A 21,779-nucleotide genomic window follows, 5' to 3' on the forward strand; every position below is an offset into this window, starting at 1 on the left:
AAGAGGGGATTGCATATTCCTTTGGAGTAATACTAAGGGTGTAGCATTTGAAGAGGGGATTGCATAGTCCTTTGGAGCAATACTAAGGGTGTAGCATTTGAAGAGGGGATTGCATATTCCTTTGGAGCAATACTAAGGGTGTAGCATTTGAAGAGGGAATTGCATTGTCCTTTGGAGCAATACTAAGGGTGTAGCATTTGAAGAGGGGATTGTATAGTCCTTTGGAGCAGTACTAAGGGTGTAGCATTTGAAGAGGGGATTGCATAGTCCTTTGGAGCAATACTAAGGGTGTAGCATTTGAAAAGGGGATGGCATAGTCCTTTGGGACAATACTAAGGGTGTAGCATTTGAAGAGGGGATTGCATAGTCCTTTGGAGCAATACTAAGGGTGTAGCATTTGAAGAGGGGATTGCATAGTCCTTTGGGGCAATACTAAGGGTGAAGTATTTGAAGAGGGGATTGCATAGTCCTTTGGAGCAATACTAAGGGTGAAGTATTTGAAGAGGGGATTGCATAGTCCTTTGGAGCAATACTAAGGGTGTAGCATTTGAAGAGGGGATTGCATAGTCCTTTGGAGCAATACTTAGGGTGTAGCATTTCAAGAAAGGATTGCATAGTCCTTTGGAGCAATACTAAGGGTGAAGATTTGAAGAGGGGATTGCATAGTCCTTTGGAGCAATACTAAGGGTGTAGCATTTGAAGAAGGGATTGCATAGTCCTTTGGAGCAAAACTAAGGGTGAAGCATTTGAAGAGGGGATTGCATAGTCCTTTGGAGCAATACTAAGGGTGTAGCATTTGAAGAGGGGATTGTATAGTCCTTTGGAGCAATACTAAGGGTGTAGCATTTGAATAGGGGATTGTATAGTCCTTTGGAGCAATACTAAGGGTGTAGCATTTGAATAGGGGATTGCATAGTCCTTTGGAGCAATACTAAGGGTGTAGCATTTGAATAGGGGATTGCATAGTCCTTTGGAGCAATACTAAAGGTGAAGCATTTGAAGAGGGGATTGCATAGTCCTTTGGAGCAATACTAAGGGTGAACAACATGAAGAGGGGATTGCATAGTCCTTTGGAGCAATACTAAGGGTGTAGCATTTGAAGAAGGTATTGCATAGTCCTTTGGAGCAAAACTAAGGGTGTAGCATTTGAGAGGGGATTGCATAGTCCTTTGGAGCAATACTAAGGGTGTAGCATTTGAAGAGGGGTTTGCATAGTCCTTTGGAGCAATACTAAGGGTGTAGCATTTGAAGAAGGGATTGCATAGTCCTTTGGAGCAATACTTAGGGTGAAGCATTTGAAGAGGGGATTGTATAGTCCTTCGGAGCAATACTAAGGGTGAAGCATTTGAAGAAGGGATTTCATAGTCCTTTGGAGCAATACTAAGGGTGTAGTATTTGAAGAGGGGATTGCATAGTCCTTTGGAGCAATACTAAGGGTGTAGCATTTGAAGAGGGGATTGTATAGTCCTTTGGAGCAATACTAAGGGTGTAGCATTTGAAGAGGGGATTGCATAGTCCTTTGGAGCAATACTAAGGGTGTAGCATTTGAAGAGGGGATTGTATAGTCCTTTGGAGCAATACTAAGGGTGTAGCATTTGAAGAGGGGATTGTATAGTCCTTTGGAGCAATACTAAGGGTGTAGCATTTGAAGAGGGGATTGCATAGTCCTTTGGAGCAATACTAAGGGTGTAGCATTTGAAGAAGGGATTGCATAGTCCTTTGGAGCAAAACTAAGGGTGAAGCATTTGAAGAGGGGATTGCATAGTCCTTTGGAGCAATACTAAGGGTGTAGCATTTGAAGAGGGGATTGTATAGTCCTTTGGAGCAATACTAAGAGTGTAGCATTTGAATAGGGGATTGTATAGTCCTTTGGAGCAATACTAAGGGTGTAGCATTTGAAGAGGGGATTGCATAGTCCTTTGGAGCAATACTAAGGGTGTAGCATTTGAAGAGGGGATTGCATAGTCCTTTGGAGCAATACTAAGGGTGTAGCATTTGAAGAGGGGATCGTATAGTCCTTTGGAGCAATACTAAGGGTGAAGCATTTAAAGAGGGGATTGTATAGTCCTTTGGAGCAATACTAAGGGTGAAGAACATGAAGAGGGAATAGCATAGTCCTTTGGAGCAATACTAAGGGTGTAGCATTTGAAGAGGGGATTGTATAGTCCTTTGGGGCAATACTAAGGGTGAGGAATATGAAGAAGGGATTGTATAGTCCTTTGGAGCAATACTAAGGGTGAAGAACATGAAGAGGGGATAGCATAGTCCTTTGGAGAAATACTAAGGGTGTAGCATTGATAGAAGGGATTGTATAGTCCTTTGGAGCAATACTAAGGGTGAAGCATTTGAAGAGGGGATTGTATAGTCCTTTGGAGCAATACTAAGGGTGTAGCATTTGAAGAGGGGATTGTATAGTCCTTTGGAGCAATACTAAGGGTGTAGCATTTGAAGAGGGGATTGCATAGTCCTTTGGAGCAATACTAAGGGTGAAGAACATGAAGAGGGGATAGCATAGTCCTTTGGAGCAATACTAAGGGTGTAGCATTTGAAGAGGGGATTGTATAGTCCTTTGGGGCAATACTAAGGGTGAAGCATTTAAAGAGGGGATTGTATAGTCGTTTGGAGCAATACTAAGGGTGAAGAACATGAAGAGGGGATAGCATAGTCCTTTGGAGCAATACTAAGGGTGTAGCATTTGAAGAGGGGATTGCATATTCCTTTGGAGCAATACTAAGGGTGTAGCATTTGAAGAGGGAATTACATAGTCCTTTGGAGCAATACTAAGGGTGTAGCATTTGAAGAGGGGATTGTATAGTCCTTTGGAGCAGTACTAAGGGTGTAGCATTTGAAGAGGGGATTGCATAGTCCTTTGGAGCAATACTAAGGGTGTAGCATTTGAAAAGGGGATGGCATAGTCCTTTGGGACAATACTAAGGGTGTAGCATTTGAAGAGGGGATTGCATAGTCCTTTGGAGCAATACTAAGGGTGTAGCATTTGAAGAGGGGATTGCATAGTCCTTTGGGGCAATACTAAGGGTGAAGTATTTGAAGAGGGGATTGCATAGTCCTTTGGAGCAATACTAAGGGTGAAGTATTTGAAGAGGGGATTGCATAGTCCTTTGGAGCAATACTAAGGGTGTAGCATTTGAAGAGGGGATTGCATAGTCCTTTGGAGCAATACTTAGGGTGTAGCATTTCAAGAAAGGATTGCATAGTCCTTTGGAGCAATACTAAGGGTGGAGATTTGAAGAGGGGATTGCATAGTCCTTTGGAGCAATACTAAGGGTGTAGCATTTGAAGAAGGGATTGCATAGTCCTTTGGAGCAAAACTAAGGGTGAAGCATTTGAAGAGGGGATTGCATAGTCCTTTGGAGCAATACTAAGGGTGTAGCATTTGAAGAGGGGATTGTATAGTCCTTTGGAGCAATACTAAGGGTGTAGCATTTGAATAGGGGATTGTATAGTCCTTTGGAGCAATACTAAGGGTGTAGCATTTGAATAGGGGATTGCATAGTCCTTTGGAGCAATACTAAGGGTGTAGCATTTGAATAGGGGATTGCATAGTCCTTTGGAGCAATACTAAAGGTGAAGCATTTGAAGAGGGGATTGCATAGTCCTTTGGAGCAATACTAAGGGTGAACAACATGAAGAGGGGATTGCATAGTCCTTTGGAGCAATATTAAGGGTGTAGCATTTGAAGAAGGTATTGCATAGTCCTTTGGAGCAAAACTAAGGGTGTAGCATTTGAATAGGGGATTGCATAGTCCTTTGGAGCAATACTAAGGGTATATCATTTGAAGAGGGGATTGTATAGTCCTTTGGAGCAATACTAAGGGTATATCATTTGAAGAGGGGATTGCATAGTCCTTTGGAGCAATATTAAGGGTGTAGCATTTGAAGAAGGTATTGCATAGTCCTTTGGAGCAAAACTAAGGGTGTAGCATTTGAGAGGGGATTGCATAGTCCTTTGGAGCAATACTAAGGGTGTAGCATTTGAAGAGGGGTTTGCATAGTCCTTTGGAGCAATACTAAGGGTGTAGCATTTGAAGAAGGGATTGCATAGTCCTTTGGAGCAATACTTAGGGTGTAGCATTTGAAGAGGGGATTGTATAGTCCTTCGGAGCAATACTAAGGGTGAAGCATTTGAAGAAGGGATTTCATAGTCCTTTGGAGCAATACTAAGGGTGTAGCATTTGAATAGGGGATTGCATAGTCCTTTGGGGCAATACTAAGGGTGAAGCATTTAAAGAGGGGATTGTATAGTCGTTTGGAGCAATACTAAGGGTGAAGAACATGAAGAGGGGAGAGCATAGTCCTTTGGAGCAATACTAAGGGTGTAGCATTTGAAGAGGGGATTGTATAGTCCTTTGGAGCAATACTCAGGGTGAGGAACATGAAGAGGGGATAGCATAGTCCTTTGGAGCAATACTAAGGGTGTAGCATTTGAAGAAGGGATTGTATAGTCCTTTGGAGCAATACTAAGGGTGAAGCATTTGAAGAGGGGATTGCATAGTCCTTTGGAGCAATACTAAGGGTGTAGCATTTGAAGAGGGGATTGTATAGTCCTTTGGAGCAATACTAAGGGTGTAGCATTTGAAGAGGGGATTGCATAGTCCTTTGGAGCAATACTAAGGGTGAAGAACATGAAGAGGGGATAGCATAGTCCTTTGGAACAATACTAATGGTGTAGCATTTGAAGAGGGGATTGCATATTCCTTTGGAGTAATACTAAGGGTGTAGCATTTGAAGAGGGGATTGCATAGTCCTTTGGAGCAATACTAAGGGTGTAGCATTTGAAGAGGGGATTGCATAGTCCTTTGGAGCAATACTAAGGGTGTAGCATTTGAAGAGGGGATTGCATATTCCTTTGGAGCAATACTAAGGGTGTAGTATTTGAAGAGGGAATTGCATAGTCCTTTGGAGCAATACTAAGGGTGTAGCATTTGAAGAGGGGATTGTATAGTCCTTTGGAGCAGTACTAAGGGTGTAGCATTTGAAGAGGGGATTGCATAGTCCTTTGGAGCAATACTAAGGGTGTAGCATTTGAAAAGGGGATGGCATAGTCCTTTGGGACAAAACTAAGGGTGTAGCATTTGAAGAGGGGATTGCATAGTCCTTTGGAGCAATACTAAGGGTGTAGCATTTGAAGAGGGGATTGCATAGTCCTTTGGGGCAATACTAAGGGTGAAGTATTTGAAGAGGGGATTGCATAGTCCTTTGGAGCAATACTAAGGGTGAAGTATTTGAAGAGGGGATTGCATAGTCCTTTGGAGCAATACTAAGGGTGTAGCATTTGAAGAGGGGATTGCATAGTCCTTTGGAGCAATACTTAGGGTGTAGCATTTCAAGAAAGGATTGCATAGTCCTTTGGAGCAATACTAAGGGTGAAGATTTGAAGAGGGGATTGCATAGTCCTTTGGAGCAATACTAAGGGTGTAGCATTTGAAGAAGGGATTGCATAGTCCTTTGGAGCAAAACTAAGGGTGAAGCATTTGAAGAGGGGATTGCATAGTCCTTTGGAGCAATACTAAGGGTGTAGCATTTGAAGAGGGGATTGTATAGTCCTTTGGAGCAATACTAAGGGTGTAGCATTTGAATAGGGGATTGTATAGTCCTTTGGAGCAATACTAAGGGTGTAGCATTTGAATAGGGGATTGCATAGTCCTTTGGAGCAATACTAAAGGTGAAGCATTTGAAGAGGGGATTGTATAGTCCTTTGGAGCAATACTAAGGGTGAACAACATGAAGAGGGGATTGCATAGTCCTTTGGAGCAATACTAAGGGTGTAGCATTTGAAGAAGGTATTGCATAGTCCTTTGGAGCAAAACTAAGGGTGTAGCATTTGAGAGGGGATTGCATAGTCCTTTGGAGCAATACTAAGGGTGTAGCATTTGAAGAGGGGTTTGCATAGTCCTTTGGAGCAATACTTAGGGTGAAGCATTTGAAGAGGGGATTGTATAGTCCTTCGGAGCAATACTAAGGGTGAAGCATTTGAAGAAGGGATTTCATAGTCCTTTGGAGCAATACTAAGGGTGTAGCATTTGAATAGGGGATTGCATAGTCCTTTGGGGCAATACTAAGGGTGAAGCATTTAAAGAGGGGATTGTATAGTCGTTTGGAGCAATACTAAGGGTGAAGAACATGAAGAGGGGATAGCATAGTCCTTTGGAGCAATACTAAGGGTGTAGCATTTGAAGAGGGGATTGTATAGTCCTTTGGAGCAATACTCAGGGTGAGGAACATGAAGAGGGGATAGCATAGTCCTTTGGAGCAATACTAAGGGTGTAGCATTTGAAGAAGGGATTGTATAGTCCTTTGGAGCAATACTAAGGGTGAAGCATTTGAAGAGGGGATTGCATAGTCCTTTGGAGCAATACTAAGGGTGTAGCATTTGAAGAGGGGATTGTATAGTCCTTTGGAGCAATACTAAGGGTGTAGCATTTGAAGAGGGGATTGCATAGTCCTTTGGAGCAATACTAAGGGTGAAGAACATGAAGAGGGGATAGCATAGTCCTTTGGAACAATACTAATGGTGTAGCATTTGAAGAGGGGATTGCATATTCCTTTGGAGTAATACTAAGGGTGTAGCATTTGAAGAGGGGATTGCATAGTCCTTTGGAGCAATACTAAGGGTGTAGCATTTGAAGAGGGGATTGCATATTCCTTTGGAGCAATACTAAGGGTGTAGCATTTGAAGAGGGAATTGCATTGTCCTTTGGAGCAATACTAAGGGTGTAGCATTTGAAGAGGGGATTGTATAGTCCTTTGGAGCAGTACTAAGGGTGTAGCATTTGAAGAGGGGATTGCATAGTCCTTTGGAGCAATACTAAGGGTGTAGCATTTGAAAAGGGGATGGCATAGTCCTTTGGGACAATACTAAGGGTGTAGCATTTGAAGAGGGGATTGCATAGTCCTTTGGAGCAATACTAAGGGTGTAGCATTTGAAGAGGGGATTGCATAGTCCTTTGGGGCAATACTAAGGGTGAAGTATTTGAAGAGGGGATTGCATAGTCCTTTGGAGCAATACTAAGGGTGAAGTATTTGAAGAGGGGATTGCATAGTCCTTTGGAGCAATACTAAGGGTGTAGCATTTGAAGAGGGGATTGCATAGTCCTTTGGAGCAATACTTAGGGTGTAGCATTTCAAGAAAGGATTGCATAGTCCTTTGGAGCAATACTAAGGGTGAAGATTTGAAGAGGGGATTGCATAGTCCTTTGGAGCAATACTAAGGGTGTAGCATTTGAAGAAGGGATTGCATAGTCCTTTGGAGCAAAACTAAGGGTGAAGCATTTGAAGAGGGGATTGCATAGTCCTTTGGAGCAATACTAAGGGTGTAGCATTTGAAGAGGGGATTGTATAGTCCTTTGGAGCAATACTAAGGGTGTAGCATTTGAATAGGGGATTGTATAGTCCTTTGGAGCAATACTAAGGGTGTAGCATTTGAATAGGGGATTGCATAGTCCTTTGGAGCAATACTAAGGGTGTAGCATTTGAATAGGGGATTGCATAGTCCTTTGGAGCAATACTAAAGGTGAAGCATTTGAAGAGGGGATTGCATAGTCCTTTGGAGCAATACTAAGGGTGAACAACATGAAGAGGGGATTGCATAGTCCTTTGGAGCAATACTAAGGGTGTAGCATTTGAAGAAGGTATTGCATAGTCCTTTGGAGCAAAACTAAGGGTGTAGCATTTGAGAGGGGATTGCATAGTCCTTTGGAGCAATACTAAGGGTGTAGCATTTGAAGAGGGGTTTGCATAGTCCTTTGGAGCAATACTAAGGGTGTAGCATTTGAAGAAGGGATTGCATAGTCCTTTGGAGCAATACTTAGGGTGAAGCATTTGAAGAGGGGATTGTATAGTCCTTCGGAGCAATACTAAGGGTGAAGCATTTGAAGAAGGGATTTCATAGTCCTTTGGAGCAATACTAAGGGTGTAGCATTTGAATAGGGGATTGCATAGTTCTTTGGGGCAATACTAAGGGTGAAGCATTTAAAGAGGGGATTGTATAGTCGTTTGGAGCAATACTAAGGGTGAAGAACATGAAGAGGGGATAGCATAGTCCTTTGGAGCAATACTAAGGGTGTAGCATTTGAAGAGGGGATTGTATAGTCCTTTGGAGCAATACTCAGGGTGAGGAACATGAAGAGGGGATAGCATAGTCCTTTGGAGCAATACTAAGGGTGTAGCATTTGAAGAAGGGATTGTATAGTCCTTTGGAGCAATACTAAGGGTGAAGCATTTGAAGAGGGGATTGCATAGTCCTTTGGAGCAATACTAAGAGTGTAGCATTTGAAGAGGGGATTGTATATTCCTTTGGAGCAATACTAAGGGTGTAGCATTTGAAGAGGGGAATGCATAGTCCTTTGGAGCAATACTAAGGGTGAAGAACATGAAGAGGGGATAGCATAGTCCTTTGGAACAATACTAATGGTGTAGCATTTGAAGAGGGGATTGCATATTCCTTTGGAGTAATACTAAGGGTGTAGCATTTGAAGAGGGGATTGCATAGTCCTTTGGAGCAATACTAAGGGTGTAGCATTTGAAGAGGGGATTGCATAGTCCTTTGGAGCAATACTAAGGGTGTAGCATTTGAAGAGGGGATTGTATAGTCCTTTGGAGCAATACTAAGGGTGAAGCATTTGAAGAGGGGATTGCATAGTCCTTTGGAGCAATACTAAGGGTGAAGCATTTGAAGAGGGTATTGCATAGTCCTTTGGAGCAATACTAAGGGTGAAGCATTTGAAGAAGGGATTGTATAGTCCTTTGGAGCAATACTAAGGGTGTAGCATTTGAAGAAGGGATTGTATAGTCCTTTGGAGCAATACTCAGGGTGTTGCATTTGAAGAGGAGATTGTATAGTCCTTTGGAGCAATACTAAGGGTGAAGCATTTGAAGAGGGGATTGCATAGTCCTTTGGAGCAATACTAAGGGTGAAGCATTTGAAGAGGGGATTGCATAGTCCTTTGGAGCAATACTAAGGGTGAAGCATTTGAAGAAGGGATTGTATAGTCCTTTGAGGCAATACTAGGACGGCGTGCATAAAGCTGAGTCTACAAACGTAACGTCTTCAAATAGCCAAAATCATTAAACGTAAGCGTAACAAACACACTGGACACATAGTTTATCACCTAATCTTAAAAATAAACGTTCAACATGTTTCATTTTTTTCGAACATCAAAGTACAGCAAATGTACATTCTGAAAATCTATGAAAATACATACTAATATCGGTGTAAAGGAATTTATAAGCGACTGTGGCATAGACCCTTTTCAGAAAATAGCGTTAAAACGTCATTTCTTTAAACTGTAACATAATAGCTGGACATTTACAAAATCCAGGTGTTAAGCCTGGACCAGCGAATCATTCATATTTTGCAGATTTGTTTAAACCTCGTGTTATGCACATTTGGAATATCGAGTCATTTCGAAAAAGAAAATAGCAAGTACATATCATTTTCACCGATTCTTCCATTTGCTAATATTTTACTATAATTACTACTTCTTACACATAACGAACTACATTCCAAACTCATCCACAATGACCGATTTGGATTTTTTTAGGTGAAGTTCGTATGACGTCATAGTACGAATCCGAAAAAAGTATTGTACGAAAATGCAAGAATATACGTTGAATTTGTACAAAATCCAGGTCAAAAACTCAATTTTATGCTTATTTAAGGTTACAAGTTACACATATTTTTGCCGTTTGTCCATGTTAGTTTCATTCTTTATAGATTTAATTTTGATAACCTTTTTAATTATGTAAATTTTAATAGCTGGCTCCAATCATTTTATCCTTAAAAATAACTTTCTATCTAAAATATATGTTTAACACGGTTGTATTAAGCTACTTTTAAAAGAGCATTTGTGGCCGTCAATTTTGTGCACGCCGTCTAGGGGTATAGCATATGAAGCGGGAATTGCCTATGCGTTTGGTGTAATACTAGGGATGTAAAATTCGAATCAGAGATTGTCTATGCTTTTGGAGCAATTCTTAAAGTTAATTATGAGAAATAGAACTATACTTGATCTTTTATGATGAAACCAAAGATGTAGCATTTGAAACAGACTATACATATACTTAATCAATAATGGGTGTTTTAGAGCAAAATTTAAAAACCCTGTATTGGAGAGAGAAAAAACAAAAAGTCTGAAATCTGACACAAATTCCCCCCAAAAAAATTTACGGGTTAGAATTTTTCGTCTGGAAGCCGCACGCATAAGACGTGGGAGAGCTACCGGTGGTCTTTCGACCGTCGAGGCCGGCGAACTACCGGTATATTCTCGGTAAAGAAATTTTACGCGTGAGAATTTTTCATCGGCTTCCGGGAAGCCGCACGTTGGACGCGAGCGAGCTACCGCGGGTCCATCGACCATCAAGACCTCATGACGTTGCAAGTCCTAACTCGAACCCTAACACCCTAACCCTAACCCTGGAGCCCTCATTCCTAGTGTACTCGTTTTTCGATGAAAAATTCTGACTTCTTAAAATGTTGTACCGATGCTCTATTTTTTCAGCCCTGGACTTTTAGAGAGACCCACACCAGCCTGAGAGAATGTTTCAACCGGACCCGGCTACGTACCTACTACCGCGATAGACCTCGATGGGTCGGCCACGTACCTACCGCGGCCAAAACCCGTTGGACACCTGCGGTAGTCAGCGAAGGATCGGCCTCGTACCTACCGCGCGGTAGAGACCCGTTGTAGCCCTTCGATGGGCCGGCCACATAGGTACAGCGGTAAACATCCGCAGTATAGGCATCGACGGGTCGGCCTCGTACCTATCGCAGTAGAGACCCGCGGTAGCCCTCGATGGATCGGCCACGTAGGTACCGCGGTTTACACCCACCAGTGTCCTGCGGTAGTCATTGATGGGTCGGCCTCGTACATACCGCGCTGGAGACCCGAGGTTGTAAACGATGTACATACCGCGGTAGAGACCCGCTAAGGTCCCGCGGTAGCTCTCGATGGGTTGGTCTCGTACGTACCCGCGGTAGGCCGGCCCACGTACCTACCCGCGATAGCCCTCGGTAGACCGACCACGTACCTTCCCGCGGTAGCCCTCGCTAAGCCGACCACATACCTTCCCGCGATAGCCCTTGATAGGTCGCCCAAGTACCTACCCGCGGTAGCCCTCGATAGGCTGGCCTACGTACCTACCCGCAGTAGAGACCCGCGGTAGCTTACACAGACCACGATAGGCCGCCCACGAACCTTCCTGCGGTAGAGACCCGCGGTAGCCCATGATAGGCTGGCCCACGTACCTACCCGCAGTAGAGACCCGCGGTAACTTACATAGCCCACGATAGGCCGCCCACCTACGTATACCTTCCTGCGGTAGAGACCCGCGGTAGCCCATGATAGGCTGGCCACCTACCTTCCTGCGGTAGAGACCCGCGGTAGCTTACACAGACCACGATAGGCCGCCCACCTACCTTCCTGCGGTAGAGACCCGCGGTAGCCCATGATAGGCTGGCCACGTACCTTCCGCAGTAGCCCCCGTACATACCCGCGGTCGAAATACCCGTTTGTGTTTTCAGTAGATCATTACTTAAAAATGGAAGCAGATTGTAAATTTTTTTACTTTGATTTGAGAAAAACATAAAATATCTTGGAAAATAGCTACATTGCCTATTAATAGCTTTTTTTTTTTTGTTCCTAAGCTGAGGCTCTTCCGACTAATAGTATCTAGATTTCTAAAATCCTAAAATACGACACACCCAGGGCAGGTACGGTCGCCCGTCGACCCGATGGTTTCCGCTATCCATCAGACACATTACTTGTTTACCGTTCTGACCGGGAAGGAATTTTCAAAATAAAAAAAAACAACGTTGGCCTTCGAGAAATGAAGAAAATCTGTCACTGGCTGGCATTGGGTCTTACAGCGGACAGCGGGGGGAAATATACCATCGTGACAATATTCATACGAGGATGAAATTGATTATCGAGGATAGGGTTTTAACTACCTCGACTGGCTTTACAGCCCTCGAACTGTCGGTTTGATCATGAACAACAAATGGAAGTTTTTAACTACGTCGACAGCTGGCTTTACAGCTTTCGAACGGTCTCAGATCTGTTCTAAGTGTTTTTGTTGTTGTGATATACAAGTACCCGGCCACGTCCACTCTGTGTTTTTGTTAGATGTGCTTATATTTGTATCCATCTGATGAGTTAGGCCTGTTTCAACTAATTTTTATAGTTCGTTCTCATGTTGTATTGTAACACCACTGTCCCAGGTAAGGGAAGGGTTGGGTTCCCGCTAAAATGTTTAACCCCGCATCATTCTGTATGTATGTGCCTGTCCCTAGTCAAGAGCCGGTTTTTAAAAAAATTGTTCAACACTTGTCATTTTGGGGCCTTTTATAGTTGACTATATGGAATGGGCTTTGCTCATCGTTGAAGGCCGTATGGTGACCTATAGTTGTTAATTTATGTGTCATTTGGTCTCTTTTGAAGATTTGTCTCATTGGCAATCATAACAAATCTTTTTTTATATTTAAGCTCGGTATTTCGGAGAAATAAAACAGTGGCATGTAGAACAAACATTATGTATACTTGGTCTTTCGGGGATATAAAACAGTGGCATGTAGAACAAACATTATGTATACTTGGTCTTTCGGGGCAATACTAAAAGTTTAGCATGTGAAACATATTATGTATATACTTGGCCTTGCATAGTAAAATTAAAGGTTTAGCATGTTCAACAACTATATATACTTGGCCTTTCCGAGCAATTCTGCGGTTTAGTATGTGGACGAAGCGGAGGTTGCTTGGCCTACAATCTCGTTGGCTATTTACTTCGTGTAGAATTAAAATTTTAAATTTATCCAGTAAATATAAACTAGGTAATTTAAGTGGTGATTAACTCGAATTTAAAATGTGATAAATTTTCCACTTGATCAAAATTAACATTAAAATGCCATTTAAACAACCACTAGATTTGAATGGATTAATTGCATTTTTGATTTGACCATATTTAAGTACGCCCCATGCTGTGATTCAAACTATTGTCCTTTCAGTGGGAACATTGAATATGCAGGTTGGTGTAACTTAAAGCTGGAATATCACAGTGATTTGTAGACAAAACATTATTGGTGTAATGGGGGGGGGGGGGGGGGGCTTAATTTCTATTATCACAGATCACAGCCTTGGTGTGATAAAATATAAGGGGAGAAGTGGTATCATTCCCGATTAGCCAACTACCCACCAGAGTTAAAATAAATTTGATGTTAATATAAAAATAATGAGATGCGGTATGCTTGCCAATGTTACAACTATCCACCAGAGTTAAAATAAAGTGGACTGAATTTTCGGCTCTCTCTTGAGTTTTGTCTGTTGCTTGGTCCGTTTCTGTGTGTGTTGCGTTTCGGTGTTGTGTCGTTGTTCTCCTCTTATGTTTAATGCGTTTCCCTCGGTTTTAGTTTGTTTTTTGTCCATGGATTTATGAGTTTTGAACAGCGGTATACTCACTGGTATAAAAGAGATAATAGTAACTGCAATTACGATTATCCCAATATGGCGACGGTAGATATAGGTAAAATCTTTACACTCGTTTTTCTTAAATGTAGCATGTATTTGTCAATAGTTACTCAGCTGTAAGGTTTATCTATACCATTTCATCATATTTGAATCGTAACGGTGCACTGGAATTGTCTAAGCGCTGTGAAAATAGCCGTTGAAAAATTCGGGATGATAATCGTAACTCGGAAAAAAAGATAATCGTAATTATGTATCTAAAAATAAAAAAGATAATCGTAACTGGAAACTGTTTTATTAATATTGACACTAAAAATGTAAATCTGATAGCATATTATGAAATTATGGCGATGCATTATTTACGAAACGTACCAACATCTTATGACATTTCTTTTTATGCATATATATTTAATAGTTCTTATGAAAACAGCTACATACTAGTATATCATACAATTGGAAGGGTGAACAAGCTTCAAGAAATTTGGAAATGGGAAAACACGAACTTTGTTAATTTACAGAAATTTCCAAACACTAGGTAAGCCACAAAATATGTGAATGAGCGATGGAAATTATGATACATGATAATAATTGTCAGGCGACACGCATGTGTCACCTTATATCAGATTTCTGATTAAGACAGTAAACAAAAAATAATTTCTGAAGTAAATAGTAAATATAGTTAATATTGTTTATAAATTCATTTATTGCAGGTGGTTATATGTGCTATTTCTGCCCCCGGTGATTTAATTCTAGAACATACCCTATTATGCCATAACGAAGTAGGAAAGACATTTAGTATTCGTCAAAAACTGTTTGACGAGAAATTAGTGGCTACAGTTTTCATGTCACTTCGATCATTTTTCATGGATGATATCATAACTTAAAAGCTATGATGAACAAGGGAAAACTTTGAAAAGTGTTTTACAGTGTCGTTTCGGAGTCTTTTATAGCTGACTATGCGGTATGGGCTTTGTTCATTGTTGAAGACCGTACGGTGACCTATATTTGTTAATGATGGGTCCTGTCTGTCTCTTGTGGAAAGATGTCTCATTGGCAAACATACCACATCTTCTTATTTATATTGGCTACTTCATGACTGTCACTGAAATTTCAGTATCTCAGATAGACAATAGACAATATTTTATTCGCACAAACACATTTACATTAAATGGTTATGGCATACAAAATTAAGACAATAAACGTACAATAGTTAAATTGATTACAATTATATTAGAGTGACAGTGGTATTCACAGCAAAGAAGAAAAAAGGCTATAAATATCAACAGTTAACACATTATTAATGTTCATGAACAATTGAAAAAAGAACACAAACAAAAATTAGGTTGGCATTGCATATTAAAAGAAATACAAGTTATACAGATGTTCTTAATAAAAGACAATCATTAATATACTTTATGGTGATTTTTATAATGACTGGTAGACTGCTATTTAAAAGTACAGTCAAATGCTTAAGTGTTATAGTGGACTGCAATTTAATAAAATTGAAATTAAAATTTTTATTAATATTTTGTATATAGGTATCCCTTAATGATGAATAACATGGACAGATTGAGAAGAAATGGTATTCATCCTCAATTTCTTGTCTGTTACAGGATAAGCAAATGCGTTTACTTCTTTCAATGTTGGTATAACGCCCTCTTTCAATAGATATAAACTATAAAAGAATCAAATTTAATTTTGAATTATGATAATATGACATCCTTAAAACATTTAATGCTATAGGCCCAAGACCACAATTAATGACCCTACTTTTCGTTGTTCACGAATATAGTTCCCTTTAATTAAGGTGTATTCTTTCTTTATTTTTTTTCTTGGCCTTTCTCATTGATTATTTAGTTTTTATGGGTTGGAAATGAAAGAAGATAGGTGAAATAAACTTTTGGTTGTTGTATTTTAACTTATTTTGATATGGAAAGAGTGATTAGGCTAAGTGCAAAAAGGTGATATTTACAGTTTTCGGAACATCTCTTGACTTGTCAATAGGGGTAGGGATGTGTATTGGCTAATTTTGTAAAAGTGATTGCTTCAATCTTTCTGAATTTTGGATATACTTTTGGACAGGTACTATACATTACACACACAAAAGATTGGACAAAAGTGCATGGTGCAAATTTTTTAATGTGACAAAAAGTTATAAAGAACTAATAGAGGAATTAATTGTGGTCTGTGGCCTAAGAGGCTGATACCCAAATTCTTGAAAATGAAGAAAGGGCCAACTTTTTTGGCAGAAAGTCACTTCAAATGATAAATATTATTGTTTTATTGTAATTTTAATCAATTTTAATTTTTAAACTGGCAATATTATGCAATTTAAGGCATTTTTGGCCATTTTGATGCACTGAAAGCCCTTTGACCCCAGTTTCAGCCCTTTCTGTCAATAATGTTGGACCCTTTTTATATTTTAATAATATATTACTACTCTATTGTCTTACAAAACATCACATCTTCAAAATGGATGCATTTTATTTGAAATATAGTCAGAAATTAACAGAAAGCTCTGCCCCTGGCTATAATGGGCAGTGTCAAATTTGGACAGGTTTATGTACACCTAATGGCAAATATGGAGTTATTAATTGTAAATTTCCAGATGCCAGGGGGTGGAGACAAATGCATGTGCACAGGCTTGCCTACATGGTGCATCATCAGAATATCATTATTGATAAAACTGATGATGTTTCGCACCTGTGCCACAATTCGAAATGCATTGCTGTCGAACATCTGTCGTTGGAACCTCATGGTTTCAACAACAGCCGGCAGTCATGCGTTTCAACCAGTTCCTGCTTGGGCCACCCAGATCCCCTCCCTCCATGCAGAGTGGAGTTGAAAATGGACAATAATAATTTGGGTAAAATGATTATCGGGTACTTCTATATTTTTAATTTTACTTCTTTTTTTTTTCTGGGGCGGGCAAAAAAAATATATTTTGTTATCAGAATGGGAGGAAAAAAGGAAAAGAAATTTGGAAACTACTGTACAACAACTTTAGATTCTTTTTTTAATATTTGGGTGGCCCTTAAAAGGACCTTTTATGATTCTGTTGGCTGGTGGCTCTGGTATCTCAGTCTGCAGCAGGTCTTGGAAGTTTTGGTTTGCAGTAGCTGTCATGGTCCTGGAACTGTAAGGCAGGCTGTGGATCTAGTTGACCTTTGCAGTAATAGTCATGCTTTTTATTCAGTTCTCTCCATGTCTTGTGCTCTGCAAGCCTTTCTGCATTCTGCTGCAATCTCCTTTTTTGAACTTCTGGTCTTAGTATATAATCTTGGTTATATGTAAAGTCAGTGTCCATTTTCTTGAGGTAACGTTTACTTCGTTCTGAAAGTTCTACTCCTAGATTCGTACATTTAAGTTGTGTTGAGGTTCCCGGCATGTTGTTGTTTCTATGTACTCCTGAAGCAAGTCGTCCTTCCATATTTTTGGAGTAAATAACATTTTTGGGCAAATTTACACTCAGTGCTCTATGAACTCCTTCATTTTTGTTGGTATTGTCATAAAGTTTCATGCTTTCAACAGCTGCTGTAGTTAATTTCATTTTCAGGATTTCTTGAAGTAAAAATTTATCTGTTTTATCCATTTGCAGGGCAGTGATCTGGTATGTTGCCAAGTAATGTGAACGACTCCACCAGTTGAGTGCATCATCACCTTTGCAGACAATGGAATATTCAGGACACTGGGTGCAATCACCATCATAGCAGCGGAGGGTAGCATCGAGCACTTTTGGTAAGTCTTTGCTTATTTCATTAATGTTTTTGTCATATTTCTCCATCAGCTTCTTTAGTATCATGGAGCATCTGCACTTTAGATCTTTGCTAAACACCGTCTTAAGTTGTTTATTTTCCTCTTTGGTTTTACCATGGAACATTCCCGGGCTGTATTGAGCTCGCAAAGAGGCCCTGAATTGAGACTGTCCCAAATGTACATGGTCTGCCAGTCTTTCTACTTTCCACATTGGTTCCACAGCTGCAAGGGCTTCTTCAATACCTTTAGCTGAACGTCCATCTCCATCTGTGGTCACATACCGTACCAGACATTTCTGGAGTCCTATCTGGTTTCCCATCTCTTTTCCCAGCTCATACTCTGACAGGGCAGCAGCTCTGTATAAATTTGCTGTACATTCTTCATGACCAGGACATTCTATTGGAAAGCCTTTCCCTCTAAGCCATGCCCCTTTCCAACACATCTTATTCTGTACAACAGCAGCTACAATAAACTTTCTATCTGTTATTGTTTCTATTCCCAATGCAAAAACTTGAGTCGCATTCTGACCAGGCTTCTTTTTACTAACTATTGTGTTGCTGTTGTATCGTGCATCCACAGTTATGTTAATTTCATTTTCTGGGACACCTCGCCTCCTATTCACTTCTTTTACAAGTTCCAGTTTATGTGCCATGTCTGTTTTGTTCAGCTTGACCATTTCAGCTGCTACTCTGCTGGATGTGCGTTGCATACTGCTTCTACATGGTGGTGGTGTGTCTATTCCTGCAAGTAGTTGCTGCACTGTTGTATTTCCAATTGGACAGTCCTGCAAAGCAGATGCTAGGGCTACATTTGGTTGTCCTGGGTTGGGTCCTGGTTTGCCATTAGCTATTTCCTTGTACATCTTCATTCTGTCTCCAATAAAACCACAGGCTATGCATTTTAAGGTAAACTGCCAGCAAGTTCCCCACTTTTTCTGTTCATAATAGTCAGCAATAAACATAGGACAGGATGGTGAGTCCACTTGGTGCTTATAAATATTAGTGTTGATCAAGCTTATATTTAGTTGACTGTCTATACACCTCATGCCAGAATGTAATTCTTTATTTTCTTCTCTTTTCAGGTCAGCATTATCGAGCGGTCGAAGTGTACAGATGTTACCAGTCGTCTCCATTTTGCAGTCAGACGATTTAAAAGTTTGCCGCACATAGGAAGTACTTGCACTAGCTGATTCAGGGATCTGTATTGACGTCTGGCTTCTGCTTCTACCACTGGATTTGCCTGCTTGGAAGCATCCAGGATTTCTTGGAGAGTTGTCTTTCTTTGACCATTTCTTGGTATGACCTTTAGTGAACATTTTGAAAAATTAAACTGGATCAGTTATATCCCAACTTGGACTAATGGCATAAAATTTGGACACCCTGATATTTATAATAAAGTGATGTACAATATCTGCTTTGATGTACATATTTGTTCTTTGATGCAATATGTGGTATGGTGTTACAGAGACCACCTTCTGAGGCAACTCTAAATTAAGTGTTTTCTTAACAGTATCCAGTTAAGCCAATTATTTCATTTTCAGGGGTCCAGATTAAGATTGTTTGATCAAATCTATGAAAATATGTTTCTTAATAATTTATTGAGTAATTAATTTAACAAGAAAGCATATTGGATGTTTTCAATTAACTTTTTAAATATTTTTTGTTGTCAAATTTGATCATGTGGATGTATTTTTTAATAAAAAAAAATTCTTACAAAAATCATTTAAAATATTTAAATCTCTTTATTGATAAAAATAAACAAATAGTTAAACTTCAATAAAAAATTTATTTGAATGTGATATTTCAAGGAATAAAGAAATTACACTAGTTTGAAATTTTTATTACATGTAACATGACCTGGTGTTTCACATGAATATTGGTACCTCAGGTAAACAAGTCAAGTACCTGTGAATTTTGTCTAATTATTGTTTGAGTTATATTTTACTTATTAAAGATAAGATAAGCTTATTTTTAAGATAAGTTTTGAAAGTGAGTTTTGTATTTAAGTATTTTTAAAGGAATTTTATTTAATTTAATTTAGCTAAAAAAACAAGAATTTTTGAAAAAACCCAATTTTTATTTTAAAAAACATGATTTTTTAAAAAATTTCTTTCAAATTCTTGAAATTTAGCCATTTAGCTGCTACAGACACCTTACTTTTTTAAAATATCTTGTTTAACAAGAAAGTTATTAAACTTTAACTTTTTCTAGTAGATACATGTTTTGTAAATTTCCTGCCATAAAATTCCTGTAAATTTTAACATGAGGGTAGTGTTATTAAAAGAATCAGGACTACCATAAAACTTGTCGGATTGATTTGAAATTTTGTATGCTGGTTCGATATAGAATAAACTTAATGCATGCTAATTTTTTTGGCATTTAATTGAAGAATAAGGGTCTAATAGGCCCAAGACCACAATTAATGACCCTACTTTTCGTTGTTCACGAATATAGTTCCCTTTAATTAAGGTGTATTCTTTCTTTATTTTTTTTCTTGGCCTTTCTCATTGATTATTTAGTTTTTATGGGTTGGAAATGAAAGAAGATAGGTGAAATAAACTTTTGGTTGTTGTATTTTAACTTATTTTGATATGGAAAGAGTGATTAGGCTAAGTGCAAAAAGGTGATATTTACAGTTTTCGGAACATCTCTTGACTTGTCAATAGGGGTAGGGATGTGTATTGGCTAATTTTGTAAAAGTGATTGCTTCAATCTTTCTGAATTTTGGATATACTTTTGGACAGGTACTATACATTACACACACAAAAGATTGGACAAAAGTGCATGGTGCAAATTTTTTAATGTGACAAAAAGTTATAAAGAACTAATAGAGGAATTAATTGTGGTCTGTGGCCTAAGAGGCCCAAGACCACAATTAATGACCCTACTTTTCGTTGTTCACGAATATAGTTCCCTTTAATTAAGGTGTATTCTTTCTTTATTTTTTTTCTTGGCCTTTCTCATTGATTATTTAGTTTTTATGGGTTGGAAATGAAAGAAGATAGGTGAAATAAACTTTTGGTTGTTGTATTTTAACTTATTTTGATATGGAAAGAGTGATTAGGCTAAGTGCAAAAAGGTGATATTTACAGTTTTCGGAACATCTCTTGACTTGTCAATAGGGGTAGGGATGTGTATTGGCTAATTTTGTAAAAGTGATTGCTTCAATCTTTCTGAATTTTGGATATACTTTTGGACAGGTACTATACATTACACACACAAAAGATTGGACAAAAGTGCATGGTGCAAATTTTTTAATGTGACAAAAAGTTATAAAGAACTAATAGAGGAATTAATTGTGGTCTGTGGCCTAAGAGGCTGATACCCAAATTCTTGAAAATGAAGAAAGGGCCAACTTTTTTGGCAGAAAGTCACTTCAAATGATAAATATTATTGTTTTATTGTAATTTTAATCAATTTTAATTTTTAAACTGGCAATATTATGCAATTTAAGGCATTTTTGGCCATTTTGATGCACTGAAAGCCCTTTGACCCCAGTTTCAGCCCTTTCTGTCAATAATGTTGGACCCTTTTTATATTTTAATAATATATTACTACTCTATTGTCTTACAAAACATCACATCTTCAAAATGGATGCATTTTATTTGAAATATAGTCAGAAATTAACAGAAAGCTCTGCCCCTGGCTATAATGGGCAGTGTCAAATTTGGACAGGTTTATGTACACCTAATGGCAAATATGGAGTTATTAATTGTAAATTTCCAGATGCCAGGGGGTGGAGACAAATGCATGTGCACAGGCTTGCCTACATGGTGCATCATCAGAATATCATTATTGATAAAACTGATGATGTTTCGCACCTGTGCCACAATTCGAAATGCATTGCTGTCGAACATCTGTCGTTGGAACCTCATGGTTTCAACAACAGCCGGCAGTCATGCGTTTCAACCAGTTCCTGCTTGGGCCACCCAGATCCCCTCCCTCCATGCAGAGTGGAGTTGAAAATGGACAATAATAATTTGGGTAAAATGATTATCGGGTACTTCTATATTTTTAATTTTACTTCTTTTTTTTTTCTGGGGCGGGCAAAAAAAATATATTTTGTTATCAGAATGGGAGGAAAAAAGGAAAAGAAATTTGGAAACTACTGTACAACAACTTTAGATTCTTTTTTTAATATTTGGGTGGCCCTTAAAAGGACCTTTTATGATTCTGTTGGCTGGTGGCTCTGGTATCTCAGTCTGCAGCAGGTCTTGGAAGTTTTGGTTTGCAGTAGCTGTCATGGTCCTGGAACTGTAAGGCAGGCTGTGGATCTAGTTGACCTTTGCAGTAATAGTCATGCTTTTTATTCAGTTCTCTCCATGTCTTGTGCTCTGCAAGCCTTTCTGCATTCTGCTGCAATCTCCTTTTTTGAACTTCTGGTCTTAGTATATAATCTTGGTTATATGTAAAGTCAGTGTCCATTTTCTTGAGGTAACGTTTACTTCGTTCTGAAAGTTCTACTCCTAGATTCGTACATTTAAGTTGTGTTGAGGTTCCCGGCATGTTGTTGTTTCTATGTACTCCTGAAGCAAGTCGTCCTTCCATA

The sequence above is a fragment of the Mytilus trossulus genome, chromosome 10 (assembly GCF_036588685.1).
Source record: "Mytilus trossulus isolate FHL-02 chromosome 10, PNRI_Mtr1.1.1.hap1, whole genome shotgun sequence".
In the NCBI taxonomy this organism is placed as follows: domain Eukaryota; kingdom Metazoa; phylum Mollusca; class Bivalvia; order Mytilida; family Mytilidae; genus Mytilus; species Mytilus trossulus.